This window comes from Rhinolophus ferrumequinum, chromosome 8 (assembly GCF_004115265.2).
Source record: "Rhinolophus ferrumequinum isolate MPI-CBG mRhiFer1 chromosome 8, mRhiFer1_v1.p, whole genome shotgun sequence".
Lineage (NCBI taxonomy): Eukaryota > Metazoa > Chordata > Mammalia > Chiroptera > Rhinolophidae > Rhinolophus > Rhinolophus ferrumequinum.
The window spans coordinates 79,850,493-79,857,211 of NC_046291.1; the positions used below are offsets into that span (position 1 = coordinate 79,850,493).

A 6,719-nucleotide genomic window follows, 5' to 3' on the forward strand; every position below is an offset into this window, starting at 1 on the left:
TGATCAATGGGAAGAAAAAGAAAATATGTATGGAATACACATGTATAAGCTTTATCATAAACAATTAGGCATGTCAAAAAGACACTAACTTTAAAAAGTGTACAAAAAAGTGAGGAAAAGCCTGACTTACAGAAAAAAAAGTCAAAATTATTTAATGAAAAACTAGAATTAATAAAAGTTAGCAAATACACACACAAATATATACACACAGCAGCAGCACTGTGTATTGACTCACAAACGGGAAAAGCAGTGGTCAAAGACCACTCCACACCTCAACACGGCTTGTCATTTAAAACACACACACACACACACACACACACACACACACGGAACAACAAAAACAACAAAAAAACAATGCTTTTCAACACTATACTCAATCTACAACAAACACAAATTTAGAATTATTTTACAATGCTTCCTTTCTTAATTCAAAAGATGTCCATCTTGGGTGTATCCATATTTTTTTTCTTAGTTGTTTACTGTTGACTAACTTTTAAATATATTAGTGTTACTACATGCAACTGTTCCCTGTATTTAACAGTCTTTCCTTTATTTACCTTCATGTGTCTAATTTCCACCTACCAAAAATTTCAGGTAGGCGGGCAAATGGGTGCCGAGTCTCTGTGAAATTGAATACAACGATTTTAAACACTGGCCAGAAAATGTTTAATTGCCATTTCAACACATGGTTACGTTGATATCTAACTTGCCATTTTCTGCAAAAAGCGGTGCAATGCTGGTGTCAAAGACTCGACAGTCACTATTGATAATGGCTGTTGCAATTCCCTCATGGATAGATGGGGGAGTAGCTTCCCAAGTCAGTCACCGCCTACGACCATGTAGATCAAGTTGATAAGCAAAATTATCAACTTGCTTGTGTGTTCCTATCAGCTGTACAATTGCGAGGAACTGCTGATTACCTTCATATTTTTCCTGTTTCTCCAAAACTAACAGGAAGTGAACACCAAAACAGGACTGCATCATCACCCAGTCGACAGCAGCAGGAAGATGAATGTCTGCAGCCAGGAAAACTATGGATGTATATCCTCCCCCGTAGCGTGGTTATGGACTTATGCTCATGCATCAGATGGGGCCTGACAGCGTCCAAAGAGCCTTGCCACTTGCAGGGTGCACCCGGGCAGGGACAGGAATGAGGCCTAAACTCACCGAGCTCTTCGTGGTCTGCTTTTTCTATGTATGGCAGAGTTATTTCCCACCCAGGAGAGACATATTTACAAGGGAAAAGTACTGAATTGGCCACTTTTTCCATCACCAAGATGAGGATGGATTCCAAGAGGCCTTTGCATGTTGAACAACAAGGGAGCTTTGGGCGACAGTTGCTACAAAAAAGACGGCCATTCTGACACTGAAGAATGGGTGGTAACACATAGTCAAAGCAGACTGGATGTTTGAAAAGACTCGCCAAGGCAGACACTGTTGGCTGTGGTTGTGCTAGTCAGGGCACCCTCTGGGACCGTGTGCACTTGAAGGTTCCAGTACGTAACGCTGTTGCCGTCTGACGCCTTGGGACCTGGTCCCAGCTCACAGGCATGGGTCGCCGCTGCCACCCCCACCACAGCCTCTTGCCCGCGGCAACACCACACCAGACACCCTGGGCCCCTGCACGAGCAGCTAGAGAGCGCGCCCCGCAATGGCTACCCCAGCTTCCCCAGCTTCCCCAGCTCCGCGCTTGGCCGCAGTGGTTTTGTGCATCCTGGAGACCTCCATGCTCTCCTGCTACATCTCAACCTAATGATCAAGTTTTAAATTCATAGCTTGCAAACTATGGTTTGCCCAGCAGAAATGTTTTGTCTGGTAGACAAGCTCTCTAAATTATTTCAAACTGTTTACCAACATTTTAAATAATTATAAGACTCCACACCAAACCTGGGGATTTTCTGCTTCTCTTGAAAAATCAGAAACCTATTAATGTTGAGCTCACATTTCCACATGGAAACGATTATCTGTGGTGGGACCCCAGTTTGCCCGAAGCCCCACTCAGTCCGGTTCTTTTACATTAATGCCTGGTGGCTGTGGGCCTTGGAGTCAGTGACCTCTGGCTTAAATGGTGTTCTCATAGTTTTTTTAACATGTCCAAAAGCTACAGTGGACTAAATGAAAAGTTGTGCTCTTTCACAAACTCTAATCTTCCAAACTGGATGGTATATTTCTTTGCAGTATTAATATTCTTTTTATGTACCACAGTTCCCTTTCAGAACTATTAAGTAAATACTCACAGGATTAAGTTGAGAATTTGTATGTCCACACAGGCACAATTTACTAATTTATCTATCTCTTAGCCAACTTTTGCACATCCACATGTATAAAAATACAAAGAATTCAATTTCCTCCATAGTCAAAGGTCACCACTAAGCATATTCGAACAAGCAGAAGCCATATAATCGCCTTTTCTAAGAAGAGAAAAAATTTTTTTAAAATTTTTGATTATAGGGTTTTTCATGCAACAAATAATTTTTAAACAACATGCAGTGTAATAGCTCAGTTTTTAACAAGACCTAACAATTTCTGCCCTCGTAGAACTTACCATCTTACATGGGAGATACACAACTGAAGAAATAATTTCAGTAACCCGTAATAATGGTTATGATAAAGGGTGCCACATGGCTGATAACAGGATGTGAGCTGGTCTAGGAGTTTAGAATATTCAAGGGATCTTAACAGTTTTTAAACTGAGACCTAAAGGACAATAGGTGAAAGAGGTGGCAAGAAGATTCCAGGGATGGAATAGCATTTGCAAAGACCCAGGGAGAGAAAGAGTGGCAAGAAATTAACTGAATACAAATAATGTGGCTGAAATGAAAAGAAAGAGGAGGAAGACGGATGGAAAAGGAGCCTGAAAGACAGTTTCTAGACACTGGACGTTCAAGGAGCAGTGGGAGGCCACTGAGGGGCTGAAGTGAGTGGTCATCTTTGGGCTTTTGAAGTATCACTCCGACTTAAGCATACATCTGAGAACTTGGATATTCACAGGAATTACAGGCGTTAAATAAATTAGTAAATGCACCACCATCAGATTCACAATATATTTTGCCAAATTGATTAAAAATATGAATCCGTCATGCCCTAGAAGCACTGTAGCATGGCAATGGGACGTATGTTTCATATTTTACAACATATTTTTTCAATCCTGTCATGAATCTCTGAGATAATATGTATAACCTCATTGGGGGGTGATGCAGAAAGTCTCGATTTGAGCCCTGTTAACTGTGAGGCAGACCGAGCCCAGTGGCCTCCCAGACCCCCTAGCACAGACTCTGGCTATGTGACTGAGTTACTGTTACAGCCAGTGACATTTACTCCTGGGTACACATGAGGTTGAACACATTATCCCTTGACCTCTGTGCTGAAAGCCAGTCTCGTCCGGACCATCCTGCTGTTTCTAAGCAGTCCACAGCTGGGTGGCTCATGTAGGACGGCACTTCAGTGTTTTAAAAGCATCCCTTCTGTTCAACCTACTTATTTGATTTCACTTACTGCAACATCTAAGCACTGCTTGGGCATCCCGCTTGAACATTCACTGCACAAATCAGTCTGACCAGAGTTAGATTGTGATTACAAATAATTTAGAGAAATGCTATATCTCCAAAATTAATTTGGATTTACTCATTTTTCAAAAGCTGCATAAATGTTGCCCACCTTCTCCCACCTCCAAATTTCCCTTCATTATCTGATTTTACAGCCACTTTAAAGTGTAATTGTTGCTTTTCTGTACCGTGCCATTTTTACCACGGACTAGATGTTTTCATGCCAATTACCTGTCATAAGAGCCTTTCCTAGTCATATTGTGAAATGGATGTTTCTTTAACTACGAAACTATTTTTTTCTGTTTTAGCTCTACACATCTGAACCAGAAAAATCACCTTAAGTGATGAAATGCATGCTGTGCAAATAAACTCTCTGGGTGCCTGTGGAGAGATTCACATCCCAGGTAAATAACTTTTTAGGGTCCTCGTCAGGTCTTATCAGCTGGAGTCCCTTCCAGGCAGGTAAGAGTTGAGATGCAAAAGAAGCTATGTGCTGTGTAGCTTCAAAAGGCAGGCAGATAACTAGACAGATCCGCCTCAAGGCAGGTCCTCGACGAGAGTAAGTCTACCAGACAGGCAACAGTTCTTGCCTGCCTACAAAATAAGCTGGAAGCCACAGGGACTGGAGCTCCTAGTCAGGAACTCCCTCAGCACCTTGGGGAGCCAGGGCAACAGGAGGGAGGCAGTGCCACTAGGCAAGGAATTGCAGAATCGCACCCTTAGGCTCCTATCCATATTCTGTCTTTCAATATAACAATGTCTCTGGAAGAAAAATAATTTATTGTAATGAAGTGCTGAGTTAGACTCTCAGGCAATGCTGAGCTGTCCTGCTGTGAAAGGATAAAGGGGATAGCATAAGTATTTGTGTGTGTTTGTTGTGTGGGGTATAAACGCAGCTGATGTATCTGTGCGTGTACTTATGAGTGTTCTATTTACACACACAGTGATATCATTCATATGAGACCCAGCTAATGATTCTCAGCATCTTATCTTGAGTTCACAGCCTCTGATTTCAGGAGAATTTATTTTTAAGGAGAACATAGAAAGCAGGTATGAGAAAGAAAACACAGAGGTGGCAGATTATTTAAAACAGCCACAATAACAACAACTTATATATTCCTGAGTTTCCACAGATGAAATGGATCAGAGATAACAGTGATTATAAGTTGTTCAAAGTCTTGTAAACCCCACTCGGCTCTGACCCATTGGTTAGCTTTTTCTGTGCAGTCAATTTAGAGATTTGGAAGTCTCAGAAAAATAAACAAACAAACAAAAAGCAGACCATGAAAGAGTGATCAGGTAAGTGTGACTAACTTAATGCCCAATGCAATAGACACAATGAAGACAAAATCAATGGCTTGGTGCCATGTTGCTCTAAATCTCATCTCTTTAAAACAAATTAGAGAATGTAAATTTGGTTGAACTACATAGTATATTTTAGAGAAGCTTTTTTGCTACCCAAACTTTCCTAGGTTAATAGAATCCCAGCCCCTAAATGTTAGAAATGTCCCAAATCTGGATCTGTCTCCACCTCCACTAGAAGCAACAATCAGTCTAGGAGATGAGAATAGAGAAAGAGGAGGAGAAAGGTCAGACAAATCAAGACCTTGTAATATTAGGTAACATCCCTGGATGGATCTGGGGAAGGTTTCTCCCCTCAGATGTGTGGGTAGGAGACTTGAACACTCAGGAGAAAGTCAAGTATGAGAAGCAAGAATAAAGGGAACAACACAGATGGGAAATTTCTTCCTAGTCAGACTATGCTTAAGAGCAACTTTTCCCAAAGTATATCAAAAAGTATCATATGAACAAGCAGTGTTGTCATGCAAGGAAACAAGATCATTGGGTGCTGAAGTACAAAACTGTGAGAAAACATTACAAAGTGTATCTAGTCCAGACAACCGAAGACTAGATTATAGAAACAATAACACAGAAAAAGGCACTGATTCAAAATACATACACTAAGTAGTAGCTATCACATTCTAAACATATCATTAATTTAGCCATCCATCCAAGAAATGTTTACTGAGCATCTACTAAGCGTTAGACTCCATTCTCAACACTGGGGAATCAAATGAACAAGACAGAATCCATCATCTTAACACACATACACATATACTAGTAAAAGAGACAGAGAAAAACTTATATGAACATACGATATGAGAGCAGATTTTGACAGACTTTGAGGTAAAATGAGTGAGGATAAGGATTAGATAGAGCACAAACAGGTGACTGTGATAAGCAGTAGCTCTTCAATGGGTGGGCGAGGTCGGGAAGGCCTTTCTGAATGACACAATGGAGCGAGTCCAGTAAATATCTGGGGGAAGACAGTTCCATGAAGCAAGAATAATGAAGGCCCAGCTCAGAAAAGGTGACAAGCTTGGGATGTTCAAGGAACAGGAACAAGCCAGAGCAAGCAAAAGGAGAGTGGTAGGAGCTGAGATGAGACAGATGGGCAGAGGCAGCCCAAGTGGGGCCTTGGAGCCTGTGGCAAGAAGTTCAGATTTTTTTTTTAAGTGCATATTTGGAAATATTGCACTTGAAGGGTGTGGAGCAGGGACGTGGGGCGTGCCATGATCTGATCATTTATTCCAAAAGATTTCTCCGTCTCTTATATGGGAAACAGACTATATCCCAGAAAGAATGGAAGCAGAGATACCAGTGAAGATGCAGAGATACTAGGGTTATGCTAACCCTGGAAGAAAATGATGGTGGATCAAAACAGAGTGATAGAGGAAGTAGTAATATTTGGATTATGATTTCAATTTCTCAGGACCTGAGAAAGCAAACAGAATTTTACTTCAAAAATTGCTATACAGATTATCTCAACACAGGCCCTTATAGTCCATCAATTACTTTGCTACTTTGAAGTAACTTTTACCCTAGTGCTGGATTCCCAAAATTGCCTGATGATAGGAATCACTGAGGACTTATTAAGTGCCCCGTCTGGCCCCTCCCCTGGAGTTTCTGACTCTAACCTTGATGAGGTCCAGAAATATGTTTAACAAGTTCTGGAGGGGATCTAACCATAGGCACATTAAGGGGCACTGGCTTTCATAACTGAATTTCTTCATTCTCCAGATTAATATAGGTCACTCCATCTCCAATTTTAGTCTTCATGACGAAGGGTATTGCCAAAAACATTGCTTCCAATACTGGATGTATTTAAAAATT

General features: G+C 41.1%; 1 pseudogene; it reads right to left on the minus strand.

Moving 5' to 3' along the window:
* Positions 1-678: 678 nt before the first annotated feature.
* On the minus strand, positions 679-1,552 carry LOC117025577 (E3 ubiquitin-protein ligase SIAH1-like; annotated as a pseudogene).
* Between the last annotated feature and the right edge of the window lie 5,167 nt (positions 1,553-6,719).